The sequence below is a fragment of the Ictidomys tridecemlineatus genome, chromosome 13 (genome assembly GCF_052094955.1).
Source record: "Ictidomys tridecemlineatus isolate mIctTri1 chromosome 13, mIctTri1.hap1, whole genome shotgun sequence".
In the NCBI taxonomy this organism is placed as follows: Eukaryota; Metazoa; Chordata; class Mammalia; order Rodentia; family Sciuridae; genus Ictidomys; species Ictidomys tridecemlineatus.
Window position 1 is genome coordinate 92,267,131 of NC_135489.1, and position 9,812 is coordinate 92,276,942.

At 53.9% G+C, this 9,812-nt stretch overlaps 1 long non-coding RNA gene across 5 annotated transcripts; it reads right to left on the bottom strand.

Annotated features, from left to right (window-relative positions):
- Nucleotides 1-2,854: 2,854 nt before the first annotated feature.
- On the bottom strand, nucleotides 2,855-9,494 carry LOC144369992 (uncharacterized). 5 transcript variants are annotated; one of them, XR_013429886.1, is made up of 5 exons: nucleotides 9,202-9,494; nucleotides 8,905-9,094; nucleotides 5,192-8,681; nucleotides 4,071-4,937; nucleotides 2,855-3,967 (listed from the first exon to the last, which is right to left on the bottom strand). It is a non-coding gene; the product is annotated as an uncharacterized LOC144369992 (long non-coding RNA). The 5 variants fall into 5 exon arrangements; XR_013429888.1 differs by having other exon boundaries at nucleotides 5,192-6,396; nucleotides 7,796-8,681; nucleotides 8,905-9,494; XR_013429889.1 differs by having other exon boundaries at nucleotides 5,192-5,370; nucleotides 5,886-8,681; nucleotides 8,905-9,494.
- Nucleotides 9,495-9,812: the final 318 nt, after the last annotated feature.

The window sequence follows — 9,812 nt, forward strand, 5'->3', positions numbered from 1 at the left end:
AGAGACCTCAGGCCGCCCGCAACCCAACAGGCCTGTGCCCTGGCGTCACCTGTGATGGGTCACGGGCTGTGGAAGGCTCTCTCAACGGGACACAGCCTTAAGGGATGCAGCTCTCTGCGGCTCAGGTGGTCCCCAAAGGGGCTGAGAACTGAGGGCCACATGCCAGCAGCACCCCAGCAGCTTCGTGGCTCCGGGGGTCCTGGGTGGCACGTCACAGCATCCACCACGTCTATCTTGTCCGTCACCGTGTCTCAACTGCCTGCCACAGCACTGGTCCTTGGGAGGTGCTTGGTAAGTTCTTGACACGTAAAGGAATAAGTTACATACAGGCCTTGGGGGCTTGAGGTTCACCTGTCCCCAAGTAACCATTGCACAGTGTCACTCCACGCCACTGTGTTTCAATCTTCCACTCCAGTCCCTAAAGAGCACACCATCCCATGAATCTTGGAGCAGATAACCAGTGGGGACAGACCTTCCTGTCCCATATGCCTTGCCACCAAGACAGAGGGCCTGAGGGCCCTCCGCAGCCCACTCCCCAGGGGGCTGCCCAGGCTGCCGTGGGAGACACAGGCTCCCTTTGCCTGTTACAGCTTCTTTACTCACAGATACTAACATGTATTCAGATGACAATCAGCTTCAGATGCAGGAATCTGGGTGTGAGGGTCGGGAATTTGAAATGTCTTATTAGGGATTCAGGTAAAAGGGGAGAATCAGAAACCATCCTTAAAGTGTTTGAAATGGTCCTTCCCGTCCATCTTTCCTCGGGTCACACCCCACGAGCCCCAGGTCGCCACAGAGTCCCTTCAGAGCTGTGCCTCCACCATTCCTGGTAAGCCTTGGAGCGGTCCCCAAAGTTTCTGGAATCCTCTCCCTGTGGCCCGTGGCGGGTCGTGAAGGTAGGCAGGACCATTTGATTTCCTGAATGAAAAGTGGGTGGGCGTGTCTTTTTCTGTTGTTAAAACCGAGCACCACGGACTGGGTCGTTTATGAAGAACAGAGGTCTATGTCACCCACAGTTCTGGAGGCTGCATGACAACACGGCAGAGGACATCGATTCGCAAGATAGAGCAAGCGCTCCAACTTGGGGTCTCTCTCCCTCGACTTTCAAAGCCATTTCATGGGGACCCTGTCCTCATGACTTCATTTTACCCTCATCATCTCCCCACGTCCCACCCCTAAATACCACTAACACCCACCTGGGGATTCAGTCCTTAACACATGAATCTTGGAAGTCATATCCAAACCGCAGCAGGAGAGATGTGCCTCATTTCCTGGCAAAAGTTTCAGGAAACAGTGTGTGTGAGATTCTCCAAGTTCCCTTTGCTCTGCGGCGTCCATGGCAGTAGCATGAATGTACCAAGATGGCGTACCCATCAGCCTGGGCGCCTGCTTGGCTCTAGTGCTGATGTGCAAGTCTCGTTGAAACACGGAGATGTTGGGATTGTTTGTTACTGAAGCACAGCCTGGACTCTCCTGACCAGTCAATACTTCCTTTGTCTCCCTCTCTGTCTCTCTGTACCTCTCACACAATTCTTCCTCACTGCAATCGCCCTTGGCAAATCCAGATTGATCCTTGGATGCTGCTTTCAAGTGCCTCACACGGTTGGTCGCCTTTGCTGGTTACCCTGGAATCTCTGTCACCTGGAGAGATTCCAAGCTTCTCCATCCTGTCAGTAGTCTCCAAGTGCTCAGACCCCAGGGACTCTGGCCCTGGCTGCTCCTGCCCCTCTCTCGGACTGACCTCGCCCACCCATCCTGCTTCTGGGCACAGCGCAAGCAAGACGCTGGGGCAGGTTTTCCCATCTGACCTCACAGGTCACCTCCCTGATTTATGAGCATAAATCTCAGTGGTGATTTATCTTACCAGGGACAGTGAGAAAGCCATCCATCTGTCTTGCTTTAAAATTCACGTCGTGACTAGATAATTCCTGTCCCCAGTTACCTGGAGGCCCTACTTCAATGAGTGGCCCTAACATCCTTTAAAATATGGCTCAAACTCACCTCATCTAGGAAACATTTCAAGATGGATTGCATGTGAATTGATTGGCTCCTTTGCTCGCCCCCCACCCCCAGAACTTTGCTATTCAAGGGTGCAGTGCTGATGAGTGTCCTGCGTTGGTAAATGTGTTCTTTGGATTTTTCTGAGGCCTCTTCCAGGTAGATTTTATTTGTAAGATTAGCAAAAAGAGCTCAGCGTTGACATACAACGGGATAAATAAACCTTTCCCTGAGAGATATGAAAATAGCTTACTCGAGAAACTATAAAGAAGTCATCGAATTGGAACCTTCTCAGAGGCCTAATCTTCTCCTTCTTCAGGATTTTGCCAAACATATGGGTCTGAACATTCTAGGCATCCAGTAAGTATTTTTAATGGGCTTTGGAGACATAGTTTCTTTTCTTTTCCCCCCAATCCTATTTTTTCTTTTTAATTAACATGTAATAAACATACATATTTATGGCCTCAGTGTGACTTTTCAGTGTGTGAATATAATGTGCACTGACCACATCAGGGTCCTTAGCATTTCCGTCTCCTGTCACTTCTCTCTGTTTGCACCCTTTGAGCTCCTCTGCTAGTTCTTCCTAAGACATGGGATGGGTTATCGTGACCTACAGTCGGCCTACCACGCTGTGGAACACGAGAACGTTCTCCAACTGTGCTTTGGCCCCTACGGCCAACCTCCTTCTCGCTCGCCTCCCAACCTCTGGTAGTTACTAACAACCTCTGGTAGTTCTGCTCTCCTACTTTGAGATTATTATTATTATTTAGATTCTACACATGAAAGAGAATATGTGGGACTTGTCTTTTTGTGTCTAGGTTATTTTGCTGAATATAAAGTCTCCCAGTTCCATCCATTTTCTTATACGTAAAAGGATTTTATTCTTTTTTATGACTGGATAATATTCCATTTTCTTTATTCATTTATGTATCAGTGAACACCCAGGTTGATTAGGAGATTTATTTCCTGAGGCAACATCTTCAATTATTTCCAGGGTGTTGTTTTCACAGAAAACATTCTGACACAGTGTTTTATGTTGCAATGTGCTTAATGTCTGATGTGGGGTACTCAGCCATCTGTTCATTCATGTTAAAAAGCACTCCATAAAAACCTACTGGGCCCGGGCATGGTGGCCCTCGCCTGTAATCCCAGCAATTTGGGGGTCTGAGGCAAGAGGATCACAAGTTCAAAGCCAGCCTCAGCCACCTAGGGAGGCCTCAAGCAATTTAGCAAGACCCTGTCTCAAAGTAATAAAGGGCTGGGGATGCGGCACGTGGCTAAGTGCCCCTGGGTTTTGTCCTGGTCCCAAAGCACCACAACAACTTACTGGGAATGTGTCACTACGTCTAATATGAAGTGCACCAAAGAAAACAGAAGCTGTGACGTGGACGTCTGTGGGACTCAATCAAGAGGAGGAGGGGGAAGAAGGGCAGATCCGAGGGGCCAGTCACTTTGAGCGGCGGCAGAACAGCTGGATCGGGAGATGGACAGCTACTAAGTGTAACGGTTCACTTGTTGGTTCTTTGAGCTGTCAGAGCAGGATCAAGCAGGGGGTAGGGGAGCCCGAAGAGCCACCGTGTCCCTGAACTGTGTGTGGAAAATGAGAGGAAAAGTCCTTTCCTTCCTTTCTTCACTGTATTCTTTCCCTGCTGCAGCCCCCAGAAGCTTCCACTTGCTGAATGTCAAGAATGTGAGTCAGGAGGCCTTGGCCACAGGGACCATCCGTGGGCTTCTGCCCTTTGCTGTAAGGTGAGCACGCGGCCCAGAGGAGGGCCCCCAAGGCCTGGTCCGTCCCGGACGGCAACAGAAGCAAGAGCACTACTCGAACGGGACTCAGCCAAGGCCTTCCGGGGTTTATGGCATTGGGGACGGGAGAAAAAAGCCCCATTTCCCCTTATGAGACATGGTCAAGACTGCGTCTGGAGCTGCCCGGGCCACGGTGGAAAGTTTGCAGAGAGGGTGACTCAAGCTAAAAAAAAAAATACTAAAGTTAATGCAAAACTACGCCCACATCCCCCCAAGAGATAAAGCCATTTTGAGCGGGAAACAAAGCAGGAGGGTGACATACCCACCTTCAGAAGATGCTGCAGACGGACAGTCACTACCACAGCAGGACACTGGCCCCGAAGCAGACAGGCCCCCGTGGAGCAGAACAGAGCTTAGACCTGACCCCCCCCTCCACGGCCAACGGACTTTTGAGAGAAGTGCTGGAACCCACGTTGGGGAAAGGACAGTCCCCGCCACACAGAGTGCTGGGGACACGGGATCTCCACCTGCCAGAGACCGAAACCCGACCCCATCCCTCGCCAGTTACCCAAACCAGCCCCAAGGGCATGGACGTCTTCAATGTTCAACCTGAAACAACAAAACTACTAGAAGAAAACGGGCCAATACTCCAGGATGGGCGAGAGGTTTGGGGGAAAGACCCCCCAAAACAGGGAACAAATGTGAAACTAAGCAAGTGGGACTGCAGCCGATTTCAAAGCTCCTGCACAGCAAAGAAAAGGCTCAACAGTGACGGCACGGCCTGCGGGATGGAAGAGGCCATTGCAGAGTACGCTCTTGACCGGAGAGTCATGTCCAGAATAAATAAAAAACTCAGATAAGCCAATACAGAAAAAAAATCTGATTTTTAGATGGACCATAGATCTCAATAGATATTTCTAAAATAGAGAAAAAAAACATTGCTCATCACCAGGAAAATGCAAAAGAAAACCACAATAAAATGCCACCTCACCCCTAAGAATAGTCATTGTCCCAGAGACGGGAGAGTCAGTCATCAGAAAGGATGGCTCTGTCAACGGTGACACTGGGACGGCCCCGGAGGTCACGGTGTTCAGTGAAAGAGCCAGGCAGAGATGCCCCGCCATCTCACTCATCTTGGGATCTACAAAAGTCCATCTCGCAGAAGCCGAGAGTCGAGTGGCCATTTCCCGAGGCTGGAGAAGGGTTGGGGAGGGAGAGGACTCAGCCACAGGCCCACCTGTGTTGAAATGCCACCAGGTCACCCACGAGCACGTGAAGTCCTTAGTGTGTCCATTTAAAAAAAGAAAAGGAAAAAATCCAACCAACCCAGGAAATCAGAGGGCCCTGGAGTCTGGAGCCCCCACCCTCCTCCTCCTGCCCACCCACGCCAGGAGAGAAGACCTCTTTTTCATAAGTAAGTTCCAACCCATCTTCTATTACCACCAACCTAAACAGGGAGCAAAGGCACCCACTGTCCGTCTGTCCACCCAGGTGCCAAGCCCAGTGGGGGAGGGGGGTCTTCCCATCCAGTTCCCATCCAGACTGCCACCAACTGAGGTGAAGGCGGGGCCTGGCGCTCCGAGGCCACAGGAAGGGCGTATCTGGAGACCTGGCCTCTTGCTGCCCCTATGACACACCACACAGGGTTCTTCTCGTATGTTCTTCTAGACCCGAGTCGTTGAGTTGAGTTGAGCCCAACAGGAAGTTACAGAACAACTGCCCTGGGGGAGAGGCCACCTAGGGAGAAGGTGGTGGACCAACAAGGAGACGGAGCCCTGTGGTCCAGGACAGAACCTTCTGGGGCCAGCGGCCTGGGCGACCGGGGAACCCCAGTGAGGGCCTCTTCCTCCCGGTGCCCAACACCTGCCCAGGCCCCTCCTCCTCTGCCCCTTCTCCTCACCCACCTTCACTGATTCCCCACTGGAGCCCCGCCCCTGCCCACGCTCCGTCTCCACAGGCACAGGCCACCTCTGTCCCCATTTCTGAATCCCAACACGACTTCCACCGAAATAATGAGAAATAGGAGAACCAACAGAGCAGTTGGATTTTCCCCGTTTCTCAGCCAACACTCCACATGCACCTGGGCTCCTCCACGGTGTGGACACCTCTCAGGACAGCTGGCCATGTGGGGAAGGACATACCGTAGAGAAACCCGCTCATCCATGCCGCGGGAAGCCAAAGGCCTCGCTGGAACCCTGCGGGGTGAGCTGGGAGAAGCCGTGGCCTGGTCCCTCTTCCGGTCTCAGCTTCCCCTGCCTGTCCCTCCTTCCTTCACTCCACTGCTTTGGCTGCTGCTGTTCCTTTAGCCCCCACCTTCCCTGCAGGTGGCAATGACTGAAGGAAGGAAGGAACCCCTGCCTGGGGCACTTGGGGTAGAAGAAGGGACTCAAAGGGCATAAAAACCAGCTCTGCCCTGATTGTCCCACTCTTATTTTTCTCCGTCCCTGGGTCCTGCTCATTCTGCCCCCCCATCCCGTGGTCTCTTGGGGCTCCCCCTTTTCCTGCAGGCCCCAGCCTGTGCTGAGTGCTGGCCTTTCTGAACGGAGTGCTCCGGCTCTCCAACGCAGAGTGCGACCGACAGCGGACGAGGCGCGGCTCATTTCAATGTGGCCCGTTGAGTCCACACAACCTCGGCTTCTCCACTGACTCCTCCTGGTGTTTAAAACACGTGACAGCCAAGATGAGGTCCTTAACACGTCCACACAGTCCAGGCCTCCACACCACATGACCCACTGGAAACGAGGCTCAGAGCAGCAGCACCCCCCAGGGTCTCCGGCCAGGGCCAAGGGACACTACCCCACAGTGGAGATCTGCAGCCCCCACCGTGGAATCATAATAGGGGGTGCAGCTGAACTGTCCTGTTTCCCTAACCCTCAAGGACAGCCTGGGCTCCCCAAACACATACAGAGCTCAATTCAGGGCTTCGCATTTTATGAAAATAAAACTGTTAGCTTTAAATTCAAAGTATGACCACAAAATAATTAATTTAACCTCCTTCAGCAGGAGATCCTCACCTTTGCTGCTCGTGTCTGCGCATAGCCACCCACCAAGGTTAAAAATCACCCTAGAAGCTTCCAGGCCAGGACATTCACTCTGTGTCCTATTGGAACTCAACCAATAGCCAGTCTAAGCAGGGAATGTAGAAGGACAGGACAGGGAGAGGAAGAGGAGGCATGGAAGAGGGGAAGAGGTAGGAGGAGAGAGAGAGGACTGGAGGTAGGAGGAGGAGGAGGGAGAGGAGGAGGAGGAAGAGGGAGAGCAGGAGAGAAGGAGGAGGGAGAGGAGAGGAAGAGGAGGAGGAGGAGGGAGAGGAGGAGAGCAGGAGGAGGGAGAGGAGGAGGGAGAGGAGAGGAAGAGGAGGAGGAGGGAGAGGAGGAGGAGGAGGAGGAGGGAGGGGGAAGGAGAGGAGGAGAGAGAGGAGAGGGAGAGAAGGAGGAGAGAAAGGAGGAGGGAGAGGAGGAGGGAGAGGAGTAAAAGGATGGAAAGGAGGAGGAAGAGGAGGGAGAGGAGGAGGGAGAGGAGAGAGAGAGGAGGAGGAGGAGGGCGAGGAGGTAGGATTCTGTTAGTTTGGAAATAATTCAGATATTTTACCTCCAGGTCAGAGAAGTCACACTGAGCAAGGGGAGCCCTGGCAGCTGGTTTGAAGAGTAAGCCTGAAGGAGCTGATTCTGGATTCCAATATTGGGGGTTGGGATCTTTTTTTTGAGTCTCAGCCTCCATGAAACCCCTGTCCAATGGGCCACTTTCTATCCAGAAAGCAGACACTGAAGGGAGACGGAAGCTCTTCACCCGGAGGTTTATGGAGGAGAGATATTGGTGGGAAGCATCGAAGGACTCCAGGACCCGCGTGGGAAGACCCCTGAAGGTCCCCGTGCCCCGCGAGTCTCGTGCCTGACCTCCCCAGCCCCTCGGGCAGCTCTGGGACCCCGCTGCTCACCTCTGTCCTATCCGGGCCAGGCTCCTGCGCTCTCCCACAGTCCCTCTCCTTTTCCTCTGATACCCAGGCCGCCTGGCATTAGCTGCACCCCCCAGCCCACCCTCCTGGTCCTACCAGTGCCCCTCGGGCCTCCTCAAGCTGTCCCCGTCCTCCTCAGGATGCCGGCTCTGAGCCCAGCCCCACTCTCCAGCACCGGGAAGCAGTCATTCTTGCTCGACCTCATGGGGGAGATGACCCAGGAGAGGTGGTCCGGGGCTCGCCTGAAGGTGAATCACTCCTGGACGCTGGTGGAATCACGGGGCTCGCCCTGACCGCCGAGCTGAGGGTGCCCAGAGACAGCTCCAGCTCCCCCAAGTTCCCTCCCAGTTCCCACCAGGAGCTGAGACTTCCTGGCTGGCACTGCCCAGGTATTCATGAGAGCTGCGGATCTCCAGGAGTGTCCAGGGCACCCCACCATAACCTAGTGGCTTAAGACAACACAAACTTGTTCTTACGTTCTAGACCTTGGGAGTCCAAAACGAGACTCGGTGGACCGAGATCAAGGGGTCAGCAGGACTGTGCCCCTTGGAGGCTCCCGGGGAGGACCCAGGTCCTGGTTCGGTTCCAGGTTTACAGAGTGCTACACACGAGGCTCACGGCCCCTCCGTGCCAGCAAGAGCTCCCTCCACCCACTTCCCTGTCATCTCTCCCCTCTGGGTCACCTGCCTCCTTCTTTCTCTTGCGATTTCACTGGGGCCACCAGGACGATCTCCCACCTAAGACCCTTAACTCAGTCCCATCTGCTGAGTCCTTTTGTCACATGAGGTGATACATTTGCTGGGGCTGAGGATCAGGCACAGAGATCTCCGTTCTGCCACCAGGTGGGTCTTCCATCTGCACAGGTTCCCAGGGCTCTCCATCTCCTGGTCCCCGTGTCCCCGTCCTGTGGGAAGATGCTGGAGACCTCTTTCCTCCCGGCGCAGTCCAGCTGTGGCACTCGGGTCACACACGGGGAGCCGTCCTGGGGTTAAGAGGGTTGCATGGGAGGGATCCAGATGGAACCGTGGGAGCTGAGGACCCAGAAGACAGGATGGACAAAGGACCGGGTCTCACCACCCTGTATGAGTTGATGGCCAATCTCAAAGAGGAGTTAGAAAACCAAAAGTCCTGACGCCAAGGAAAGGGGGCCGTGACCCAACCATGCCCCTGCCCACCCACTAGCTGTGCTGTCCGGAAAGCCGCACCTGTGGCCTGTCCCCTTAGCAATGACACCTGGCATCTCCCGTGGCGATGGCTCTGTGGAGAGGTAGAACACCTGCCCTTCTGGGAGATGTCCAGATGTCAAGTTCAGCCTGCCTCTCCTGAACTTGCCCTGCCCCTGGTGGACCTTCCCTGAGCCTATTTTGATGATTTTCTTTAGTGAACAGGCAAAACCTTTGGAGATAAGAATGTGGCTGTGAGATCCTTCCAAGGGAACAGCGATCCTCTGACACCTCTGTCACCAGACCCAGAGCTTTAAAGCTGGCTATGTGGCTACGGACCCTGCAGAGTTGCTGTAGGAAGCGGAGTGCCTGTTTCAGACCTCGAGTGGCCCCTGGAAACTTCTGGGCATGACTTCTCGGATATCTCTGCTTTATCGGTGAGCTTTGCTGCTCTAAGGTCCAAGACCAGCTTCAAGCCCTGCATAAATAAATAAACAGATTCGCCGCCCTGGGCTGGGCGCTGCTGGCTGTCTCTGGGATCCACTGCACCTCCTCTGGGCTGCTGCAGGCTCCGTCTGCTGTTGGCCACGCCGCCCTGCCCTGGTCAGTCCTGTTCTTGCTGGGAGGTTGTGCCTGTTGGAGGCAGGCGGCCGGACCACACAAGGACTGTTAATAAACAGTGTGCTCTGCACTGGTGTCCAGGCCGTTACACCCACTGTGGTCGACTCCACCTTAATGACCGGATCTCGGCCGCTAATACCCCCTAATCAGGTCCCTCAGAACTGGCTGGTTCCTTTCTTTGTCTGGCAAGCTCTCTGCCTTTCATCCTTCACCCTTACCTCCTCCCTCCTCTTGGGCCACGGGGAACCAATCTTTCTGATCTTTCTGTCCATCCACTTTGAAAAAAAAAACAAAAAACAGAAAATCCACTCGTTGGATGCACCAAGCAG